Genomic DNA, 11889 nt, shown 5'->3' on the forward strand with positions numbered 1-11889 from the left:
CACATTGAGGCAATGGGAATCAGGCACATTGGAGATTGGCTTTGATTTCCTTATTTTAATGTTTTAATTAATTTTGGACAATTTTAATGTAAAGCACTATGATGAATTATTCAATTTTTGGAGTAATTAAATTTTCATGCAATTTAAATCACTCCGTTGACTAGTTAATTGTGGTTTAGAATTAAATAATGAGTCAATTCGATTTTTCGAATATTCAAAATAGGGTATCAAGACCAGTCTCGGTAAGGAAACACCTATTAAGTGAACGTTTAATATTATAATAAAAAATTATCCCTAATCGAGGTCATTTAAACAACGGACGATTAATGACCAGTTGAGATTAGTGCGTAGTTTGATTTATAGCACCGTTTCATGTGCTACAAGGACATGATTGTCATGAATCATTTGCACAGGTATTGGTTAGAATTATACTGGATCGACCAATGAGAATACTTTAAGATATTAAAAAATTATCATAAGTATACTTCTTATTATTGCTATCGGAACCTTTTTCCATGACCATGAGTATTGTGAGCTTTCTTGTTTGAGTACTAGTCCGCTTTGATGATTGTCAAATGTCTGTCGTAACAGGGGATTATAACGACATCACTCGGGCGGTTAGGTCCTCTTAGTAAGAGAACCTACATTACAAGACTGAAAATGTCCCCCTATTAAAATTAGGGAAGGTGTCTTTGTTGTTTACAAGGCCTCTCGTAGTGCGAGACTGTAAAAACGCATGGTCGTGCTTGGATGGATTTTGGAAATCATCTGTTTATAGACAGTCAGACTTGGAATCGAGAAACACTTTTGGACGTAATAAGGATGACAAAATAATCTTACCTTATAGTTCATGAAGAGGCATTGAGCGACATAAGAAAAAGGTTATACACTAAAAGCACACTTGTCCGGAAGGACAAGTGGGAGATTGAAAGGAATAGTGTCCTTCGAACAAGTGTATTATTCTGATAGTGGGTTCAGAATTATTAGAAAGCTAATATATTCAGTAAGGGCAAGTGATCGGAATGCCTGGGTGGAGGCCGCTTCCGATCAGTAATGTTATTTCATAATTAATATTACAACTTAATCTTGACTAAACCCTTCGGGTAACACTTAAGAGATTAAAAAACCGACACGACGAATTAATTTGAAGGAATTAATGAGTCGCCCGAGTAATAAATATTTAGACGTCGGAATTTCGAGCTTAAAGTGTCGAAACCGAGCGTCGGATGCCGAGTCGAAAAATAATAAAAGACGAGACGGCAAAATGCGGTAATAAATCAACAATGACCAAAATACTCCTAGCATCGGAACACCGAGTGCTAGGGGGTTAGCCAAGCTAGCAGCCCGCACCTAGTGCGAGGCTTGTTAGCAAGCGACGGCCAACAGCCCGTACTTAGTGCGTGGCGTGCTGGCACGCTGCAGCTAGAAGCCCGCACTATGTGCAAGGCGTGCTAACAGTGGCCCTCGGCAGTAGAAGCCCGCAAGCATGTACGTAGGCATGCTAGCCGAGAAGGCTAGCAGCAGCAGCTTGCCTTGGTGCGCGGCTTGGATGGGTCGAGTAGCAAGCAGCGACAGCATGTGGGAAGCCCACATGAGTGGGTTGGAGGGAGGTGCCAAGTGGCGCAAGGTGAGGTAGAGAGTTGGGAGCAAGTTTGGTCCCCCCCTCTCCAAGTGGTCCTAACCTACTCCCTCATATGTAGTTGACAAATGTTGATTTATTACTAGCTTGCTTAAATAATTTTATTTTGCTTTCAAAAAAAAAAGTGAAAATCCCATTATCCCACATTGGTGGGAGAGACACTCATACTCTCATCATTTCCTATAAATACCCAAGTAAGGGCATTGGAAATGATGCTTGAGTAAGAGTTGGAAAGGGCATCACTAGTAAGTGAAAACCCTTAAACTTAAGAGTTGGAAAAGGTATCACATTTAGTGAAAGCCTTTGAACTCAATTACTCGGGTTTTATTGGTCGGGTCTTGCTAACCCAAGACATTAGACCTTGTCGCTATTCGTTGGTTCGGGTGGATCAATGTTGGAGGCTTCGTGTTTTAGATGCTAGCTTTCAAGTAAGAGCCCATTCGGTCAGGCGAAGCATGCTCCAAAAGTTAATCGTTTTATCTTAATATTTTTATTACTTTAATTTTTTTTATGGTTTTATTTATTGCGAGTGCGGTCTTGTTTTGGGTTTGTTTCTACGGTGAGTCGGACTCACAAAACCCCAACACCTTATGTGCAGACAAAGGAATGGAGAAGATCTTGGCCAACAAGAAGCTGGCTGCACATTCTGCAGCCTACTACTGTTCGTCCATCTTGGGCAAACGGTCTAACGAGAATCAGCCGACAGGCGAAACTACTAAGGTGAGATAATTTCCCACCACTTGGATTGAGATTTCTTGAGATCATAGGTTCACTAACTTGTGTATTCTATGCAGGGTGGTTCGACTAAACCTTTTCATATGAAACATCCGGACCCAAAGCTTTAAAATGAGTCGGGTGGCAATGTTAGCAATTCTGGGAAGCCCAGGAAGCATATCTCCCAAGCCTAGGAAGGCTTATGACGGCTCCACCTCACCAGGACGACTCTAAAGTCGGATGCCCCCAAGGGGGTCAAAGAGTGGCAAGCCAGTTAATACTGTTGTCGGCTCAACAACAGGCAGAAGCAAAGTCGCCCAAGAGGAGGAGGCGGAAGGTACAACCACTCGGACCATTTCTCAGAGTGATTTGATGAAATAGTAGTCGCCCAAAAAGGCATTGAATCTTTCTGAGCGATTGCTTAACTAATGTTGTTTTGATTTAGCAGAGATTCCGCAAAGGCCGGCTGTCCTTCAGATGGCCAAACAGATGCTGAGGGCGCTTGATCCTTAGGACAAGGCGTTCGTGAGAGGAGTAGGCACCCTTGACCTTGACGTCATCTTGGCGCTTCTCTGTGAGGTAAGATATCTGTGATTTTTGTTTGTAATTTTTCACCTTGGGTGATTTTTATGGCCGTTTGGTATTGATCATTCTTAATCACTACTACAAAATTGGCCAAAGACCTTAAGTAAAAGACCATATAAATAAATATGTGGTCTCTTGGATTTAAGAGACCAAATATTTCAAATAAATGGTCTCTTATGTATAGTTTTAGATAGATGAAAATGGACCAAAGGCCATCTATTTTAAATAAGTGGTCTCTCTTTCTTTTTAATTAAAAATTTAAAAAAGAGAGACCATTTATTTAGGAGAAGTGGTCTCTCCTTTTTTTTATTAAATAAAAAAAAAGAGAAAGACCATTTATTTACAAAAAGTGGTCTCTCCTTTTTTTTAATTATAAATAAATTAAAGAGAGAGACCCTCTATTTACAAAAAGTGGTATCTCCTTTTTTTTAATTAAATAAATAAATAAAAGAGAGACACCATTTATTTACAAAAAGTGGTCTCTCCTTTTTTTTAATTAAATAAAAAAAAAAAAATCATTTACTTTGTAATTAAAAGTAGGCTGAAAAAAAAGTAGGCTGACATTTTTTTTACATGTATTTTAAAGAGACAAAACCCAAACCCTATTTACATTTCCTCTAAACCCATATCCCCACCGTTCACCGCCTCTCTCTCTCTCTCTATCTTAACAGCTGAAATTACTCTATCCTAACATCCGAAATCTTCGCCGTCGATGACTCCTCCATCTTCCAAGGAGGCCACTCCTAAATTCACGGCTTTCGCTTCTCTTCGTTTTAAATGTGGTAATTTTTATAACTTTTGGGTTTATTAACTTCAGATCTTGTGGGTGATGTGAATTTTAGAGCCGCGAAGTTTTTGTTGCCTATTGGCGGTGTTAGTGGTCGGTCCTGCTGCCGGTTATAATGGAGGCGCGATTGTTACATCATCTCAGTTTGGTGGTTATGTGGGCTGTAGTGATGTGGATGCGACTTCTATTGGTTTGTGGGCTGACAACAATCTCTAAGCCCCTTCTATTTCACATTTCCTCCAAAACCTAAGTTCCAATTTACTCTCTTTCTTTGTAAATTATCCAAATTTCAAACTTATTAATTGTTTTAGTTTGTCGTTTGCCAATTTTTTCAGGGTTTCAAGACAAGAAAATTAAGTTTATGGTGTCTCAGCGAAGAAATGGGTCTGACCCATCTTCCAAGCCTGGGTACTGCATTTTTCATAATTCTTCAATTATGAGTGTATATTATTTTCTTTGATATTTGTTATTATTTTCTTCAATTATGGCTGATTTGGGTGTAAATTGCTACTGTTTTACTGCTATTGCGGCTCGGTGGCCAGTTGTACTGTTGCGGTGTTAATTTTTTTTGTTGTCATTTAAGTTTTTAATTTCTGTTTTTGCTAAGTTAATAGCTAATTTAAAACTTTGTTTAATATTTTTTCGTAATAATTGTGTGCTAATTTTGTTATGTCTTTGAAAATTTTTCAAGATAAAAATTGAACAATAATGATTTTTCTTGTTGAAATATTCAGTTGGCGTGAGATAGTTATGCGTGGAAGATATGCTTAGAAGGCCTTGATTTTTGCATTAATGAATTATTTTTTGTACATATGAATTTTGTATAATTTTGGATAGAATATTGATTGTAGTATTAATGAGTTTTTTAGTATTGGTTTTGTATAAACTATGTGTATAATTTTTAGTATTAATGATTTTTTTTGGTTTGATTCAAATTATATATATTAAAATATGAATAATTTTTTTTTTAATAAAAAAGAAGAAAGAGACTATCTATTTGAAATAGGTGGTCCCAGTTTTTGAAAAATTGAGACCATTTAGTTGAAATAGGTGGTCTTAGTTTTTTAAAAATGAGACCATCTATTTGAAATAAGTAGTCTTAGTTTTTGAAAAAACTAAGACCACCTCTTTTAAATAAGTGGTCTCACTTTTAAAACAAGAGATCACTTTTGATGAAATGGACTCTTAGGCCAAAGAGACCTGGGAGCTAGAGACCACCCCAAAGGTAGTCTCTTTGGCCATTTTAATATGGTCTCTTAGGCCAATTTTGTAGTAGTGAATGTTGGTCGAATGCACGCTATGTTGCGCGATAGAGAGCTTAGAAAGCCCCTCAACGATAAGCCCAAAGAGGTAAAGGCTGCTAAAGCTCGGGCCGCCTCCTCCTTAGACACAACTCAGTTTTAGATCGCCAAAATGAACTACTGACACTTGATATGATGTATTCCCAAGCGTCAGCCAATCTGCAGGTCACACAAGACTTGGACGCAGCGAGGGGGCGGATTTCCGAGCTTCAGAAGGAGGTTCAGAATCTGCAGGTCAAACAAGACTAGAACCCCTAGATGAGTGTCATTTATGGCACTCATTTGATGAGTATTTAGCTTGTTTTTACCTTATTTTCATAGCTTTCTTTCTTAATGAATGTTTAATTTTATATTTTTTCTGTCTATTTTACCTCTTCTCTCTTATTTTCTGTTTTTAAGGTTTTTCTAATATTTTCTCTTTTATTTGTTCTTTTTTATTATAGATTTAGTTTTCATTTTATTCTAGTTTATTTTCATATTCATTTCATTTTTCTTTCCTTTCTTTTATTTTATTTTGTTTTCTTTAATTCTTTTATTCTTTTCATTTTCATTTTAGTTCTAATAATTTTGTTTGTTGGTTTTTGTTTCCTTTTACTTCATTTTTCCCTTAAATTTATTTGTGTTTTGTAGGTGAATAATCAAGTCAAGTTGTGCATGTAGAAGGCTGCCCTTCTCACGGGTATCACCTCGAGTGCGCTGATGATAGGGATGCTCGGGAGCGCAGACGAGCTGCACCAACTTCTCAACCACTCAAGTGTTCCCCAGCTCCCGCAATCGACTCTTGGCAGCCCTCGCAACACCCAAAACAAAAAACAATCAGCCGACATATTCAAGCCACAAACCACCACCTTTCTCACCTCCAAAATCAGCCACCAATACAACCTTATATCAGCCGCACTCCTCCACTCACACACCTCCTTATTTCCCCAATTCACAAGCAACTATAACAACTCCTAGCAGCCTCGACATCACCTAAAATCTGCCACCAACAGCAGCTCGCTGCCTCCCCTGCTCCGCCGGCCTTGTAACCATTTTCTACCATATGTGGAACTCCTTCACCACAGTTCAGCACCCAAAGCAGCCCCTTGTCATGAGTTCATTTGCTTTGAATAAATTCACTCCTATTTTGCTAGCATATGAAAAATAATATTCAATGATAGATGAACTTTGCTTTCACTGTTTAATTTGGGTCATTTGCGGGTATTTACACCTACCTAACATCCGGTAATATCTTTCCTTGCTCTTTCTCTAATTGTTTATGCCTTGTTGGATATGTGTTGGTATTGTTGGATTGATCTCTTTGTTTTCCTCTCCCGTTGATTATTTGATTTATGATTTGAGCATGTTGTCTCATTCAAGCTTGGGGGAGAGTATTCTATCATGTTTGGTGGGATGTCAATTTACATATGCCATGCACATTTGTATATGCATTTCCATGTTCTTTATATTAAAAAACTCCAAAAAGATTTTTGTTTCTTTCAAGGAAAATTTGCATTGTGTTTTGTTTTGTTCATGCTTTGGACATAATACTTTTGTACTTGTATAGTTGAATGTTTTTCTTCTTTAATGGTATCGGTGTGCACGGTTTGAGAGTACATATATTTGGACGACTCTAGGATAGGACATGCTAAGGTAGTCATTTAGAAGTTTTTGGACCTTGAAGCCGGATTCTCTTATTTTTGAAAACTCGCAATTGTTCCCCTTTGATGAATTTGATGCTTTTAGTGAGTTTTTGCCACAACCTTGTGAGGTTTCTTAGTTTTCAAGGCTACTTCAATTACTTGTTTTAGCGGCATGGATCCTTGACTATTGCGGACCTTATCTTGAAAATTGACTCATAATTCTCAAACACGAGACCGAGCCTTCTAGGGAGGACAAAGGCATCTTTTCGGGGTGGTAATGTTTCTTTTCTAGGTTAATCTTCTTTATTTTTAGTTCTTGGGTTCACGTTTGCCTACTTGCTAACCATTTGAGTCTTTTCCACTAGTGGAAAAAATCTTATTTGTAACAAGCTATTCGTAACGGGCATATGATTTCCCGTTACAATTACATCATTTGTAACGGGCAAATTCAATGTCCGTTACGAATAACCAACTAGTCGTAACCAACAAGTCTTGCCCGTTACGAATAACCAACTAGTCGTAACCAACAAGTCATGCCCGTTACGAATAACCAACTAGTCGTAACCAACAAGTCTTGCCCGTTACGAATAACCAACTAGTCGTAACAGGCAAAACTTGCCCGATACAATACAATATGCGAAATTACGGAGTAGATGTTAAAAAACCCTAGCCGTCTAACTTCACTTTTCTTATTTTCCTCTCCTCCTCTCTCTCTCCTCAATTGACTCTTTCTCTCTCTTCTCATACGATTTAGCTTTCTCTCTCTTCTCATTCTTGCAATGGAAAGTTGGAAACTGAGCTATTTTGGGTCGAAATATGCTATAATGTCGTCTAGGAAGCTAGGGAATTGAATGTTGCCCCTCAAACTTCCAAGGTATTCTATATTTTTGGTGTTTTGATATTAAGTTTTTTAATTTTTGGTGTTTTTTTCGCTAGATCTGGAGCAAAATATTGTTTTTTTTTTCTTTCTTAATTCCCCCAAATCGATTTCTTAATTAAGGTTCCCTCATTTTTTGTTGAATTGCTTTTTCGTAAGCCCCAATTTGCAGATTTTCATCGGGGGGAAAAACCTTAATTTTTTTTATTAGAATTCTTTTTTTTTTTATTATTTTGAATTTGATTTTTCCAATTGTTTTATTTTTTTGATGAATCCTAAACCCTAATTTCAGTATAGTTAAATCGATTTTAAAGTTGAATAGAGATGAAGCTATCAAAGAGGATGAAGAGAAAAGTGTAGCCTTCAAAGCAGCAAAGTATGTAGCAGTATTTCTGGAAATACGAAAAGAATTAGTGTTGAGGGTGAGGAAGAAAAAATTACTAGATCTGGATTTTGTTCTATGAATTATATTTGTGATTGTTGAATTTTTAAGATCATAGATTATAAAATAATGGTACAATTTGATCTTTATAAGTGTTGGCCTTATTGATTTCAGCTTGTTTGTGACAGGTATGTATTTCTCGTGATTCTTTGTTCAAAATGTGTGCCGCTAGTGCCAAGAACAACTGAAGAAGGTTCGGAGGTAGAAGCATAAGTAAGTTTAATTTTTCTACTTTTTCTCGATATTTTTTTTTATCAATTTATATTTCTGGGTCTTATATGAACTTGCAAATATTCAAGTTTCTGGGCTTAATTATATTTTTGTGCTACAATTGAATCTTTTAGATAGTTTGGATTGGTTGATTGAATATGTTATTGTGAGATTTATGTTGATGAAATGAGAATTAAGTAGTATGCTGGATTACTTTGAGTTAGGTCGTAGTTAAAACTTGTTTTTATTGAAATTAAAGCTGATGGGTGAGATATACTGTCATTTTGGGGTATGTATTTGTCGTGCTGAAGCACTTGTATTATTGAAATACAATCAAAGCTGACTTTGCGATTTGATGAATTTTGTAGGTGCATGCTGATGGTGGTGTGCTGTTGGGTTGCATGTTTACAATGTAGGCTGAAAAGGTATTCAATCAAGATCAGTACTTCAAGAAAGCTGTCAAGTATGTGGGAGAGACAATGTATTACGCTTGTAGGTGCATGTTGCCTTGAAGGTAAAGGTATCTGTGATCATCTGTTTCACTTGTATTACGCTTATCATTGCTTCTTTTTTTATCTTTTGTTTTGATTTGATGAATTTGTTCAGTTTGATTTGAAATTGGATCTGGTCTATGATTTCTTTATATATGTTTTTGGATTGATTTCTATTTTGTTCTTCAATTTTTGATGTTTTCGGTTTAGATCGACGCTAGAATCCTGGTTCTGTTGTGTTTAGTTGCAAAATATTTGCTATTTTTTTGTTATTAAATCGTCATAAATGTTAGGTTATTAGATGTTTGTAGTTGTACTTTGTTGTGATTTGCTGCTGTTTTTAATGGAACTTTTTTTATAGTACTGTTTTTTTGCGATTTTTTTAAGCTTATTTTGCCTCAAATTGCTTACATCTATGCATCTGAATATCTACGCATTTTACGTTAGATTTTGGTTGATCTTATGCTTTAGATTCATTTTCAATGATTACAATAAGCCTATTAAATGGTTTTTTAAAATTTTGTATGCGAAGCTTCTTGCAGTTTGTTGATTTTGTTTTGTTTGCATTAGTGAATCGTATTTCAGATGCTAAAAACAGTATTCTGGAGTTGTATTCTGGAATCTTGAATTATGTAAGGTTTGAAGTTGTTCTGTGTTGATTTGGGATGATTTGAGGCCTCATTATTGCCACTTACACACATGTCCAGTGTTATTTGAATTTTCCTTATTATGCTAGCAGATTAACCACCGAGTCTTTTTAGTAAATCAGTGGCCCTTTCTTTAGGTTTTTGTTTTTGTGGGAGCAACGGGTGCCTATTCGTTATTCATGTTATTAGTAACTCAGTGTATCCCATTATGTATGGTTGTGAATATATGAATGAGTGTGGAGGAAAAAAGAAGCATTTTACTATTTTTTGGCTTTTTGGATTTTGAAATTGATAAGTACAGGCTTAATCTTGTGCCATCTTATAAAAATAGATGGGCCATGACGCTGAGACGGGGAGGTGGGGATTAGTAGCTAGGTGAACCAAGGGTATTTTTTTCTCATTATAGTGATTAGTGCTCATTTAATCATCAAATGAGTAAACCGGGTGTATATATATATATATAAGAGTTTAAAGGGACTGATTATTGATAATGCGGCTTGAATCACTGTCTGATTCTCATCCATGTCATGAAGTCTACATGCATGCTTTATATGGTCATTTCAAGCAATTTTAATTGATAGAATGATCTTTCCCATCACATTGTTTGTATTAGTTGGATATTGATCCTATTTAGAAGAGTAGATTCAGTTAATGTAAGTTCTAATCTTCTGCAAGTTTGATGTTATATATATGTTGCTTATCAGAATTAATTGAGTATGCTTCTATCCAACAGCATATGTGCATGAGGAATGGCAACTCCATGATGGACCTTTCAAATTCACATCTACGGCTCTACATGTTTACCTATTGAACATGAGATGGATGCTTTACTTTTGGGCATTGAGAATCTACCAGATGTTCAGAGTATTATTCATATAGTAGCTTTTGACTCATGTTAGGGAGTTGTTGTAAATTCAATTTGGACATTTGTTAAAGTTTGTATCTTTGATTTTATAATTAATTAAATTTTACATTTATTATTATTGAATATTGATAATAGTAATTAAAATTTGGCATCATAGAAGATTATCAGTTAGTAGTGTAGCAGGTATAACCTGCTGCATTTTTTTTTAATTTGGGTTCAATAGTATTTGTAACGGGCAGTCAAACTGTCCGTTACAAATAACGGGTTATTCGTAACGGGCAGTTTGACTGCCCGTTACGAATAAGATAGCCTATCCGTAACGGCAGCATACGTAACGCCCGCTGCCCGTTATGGATAGACTATTTTTGCCCGTTACGGATAGCTATTTTTCCACTAGTGTTCCCTTTTTTTCTAGCCACATTTTTAGATCTTTGAGCCTTTTGTTTCTTTTTGTTCCATTTTTGGTTTTTGTGAAGTTAATGGTCATATTCTTGGAGAGTGTGGTATATGAGTTTGGATATTGGTTCTTCTTTGTAAGCAAGCTTGTGCTTTGTATAATTTGTGAATAATGGCAAGTGTATAAAAGTAAATGCCTTCCATAGTTATAAAAGGCAAGGACATTCAATTGCAAAGTTGAAAAAGTCGTCCATAATTAAAAGAGGCGAGGACATTGAATAAAGTGAAAAGTTGAAAAGTTGAGAAAAAGCAAAAGATAATCTCTTAAAGCTTTGGCAAAAATTGAAAAAAAACAAAAGGTAAAAAATGAAAAGTTCAAAAACATTTTGATGTAAACGTTTTCTCCCTATTTTCAACATTGAGGACAATGCTTTGTTCAAGCTTGGGGGGAAGGGGAGCGTTCTTACGCTTTTTGTATATATGATGTTGGTTATAGCTTTGAATAAGCTTGGGGGTGTTAGTTCGTTTTTGTTTGGTGATTACTTGGTTATGCGGAGAAGGTTTGATCACCCTTTTTGCTTCACTAATTAGGAATACCACCAAATTCTAAATTTTAAGCCTACCCTCACCCTATTGCCCTTGCATTCAACCTTTGGGAAAGCCCTTTTGACCTAGTGGTTGAGTCATATACCAAGGGATAGCATTATGAGTTAAAGCGTAAGGAGAGGGGATGCAAAGTCAAGATGTCATGAAAACTTCAAATCTATTGTTTTTCTGGTTCCTTCGAGGAACTATAGAGATGCTAGCTAAAAGAAGATTTGAATCCAATAAGAAAAATGTGCTAAAATTGATTTTAGATGAAAGTGAATAGCGTTTTGGTAGTTCTCTATACTTAGCATGTCCTATGTTTCAATCAACCTTAGATATCTTGAAACGTGTATTCCCTTACTTTGTTTAGAAAGATTTGTTTTCATTTATACTTGTGCATTTGCAAAAGTCCATTCATGAAAATTTGTGATATTTTCTTTTCATTTTTCTTCTTTTTCGTGCTTTGCCTTATTTTTTTGGTTTGTGAGAGGTATCGGCCAATCTCTTAGTAAACCCTTACGAGAGCATTACTCGCCCTCTAGGGCAATCTAGGGGTTTAAATGACTTGTCTTTAGTTGCTAAAATTGACTGTGATTCCTACGAAAGTGAGTTAGTGTATATTGGTCTCTTCTCTTTTTTTTGTTTGTTTGAATAAGCTCATCATTTCTCCCTTGGTTTTGTTTCGCTCGAGAACGAGCAAAAGATAATCTTGGGGGCATTTTGAC

The 11889-nt window shown here is 36.1% G+C and overlaps 1 long non-coding RNA gene across 6 annotated transcripts; it reads left to right on the top strand.

Moving 5' to 3' along the window:
• The first annotated feature begins 3419 nt into the window (after window positions 1-3419).
• On the top strand, window positions 3420-10300 carry LOC110681675. Of its 6 annotated transcripts, none has more exons than XR_002503329.1 (5): window positions 3421-3915; window positions 4061-4133; window positions 5657-8180; window positions 8546-8691; window positions 10049-10300. It is a non-coding gene; the product is annotated as an uncharacterized LOC110681675 (long non-coding RNA). The 6 variants fall into 6 exon arrangements; XR_002503330.1 differs by having other exon boundaries at window positions 3421-3720; XR_002503326.1 differs by having other exon boundaries at window positions 3423-4133; window positions 5657-7947; window positions 8096-8180.
• Window positions 10301-11889: the final 1589 nt, after the last annotated feature.

The sequence above is a fragment of the Chenopodium quinoa genome, unplaced genomic scaffold (assembly GCF_001683475.1).
Source record: "Chenopodium quinoa cultivar QQ74 unplaced genomic scaffold, ASM168347v1, whole genome shotgun sequence".
In the NCBI taxonomy this organism is placed as follows: domain Eukaryota; kingdom Viridiplantae; phylum Streptophyta; class Magnoliopsida; order Caryophyllales; family Amaranthaceae; genus Chenopodium; species Chenopodium quinoa.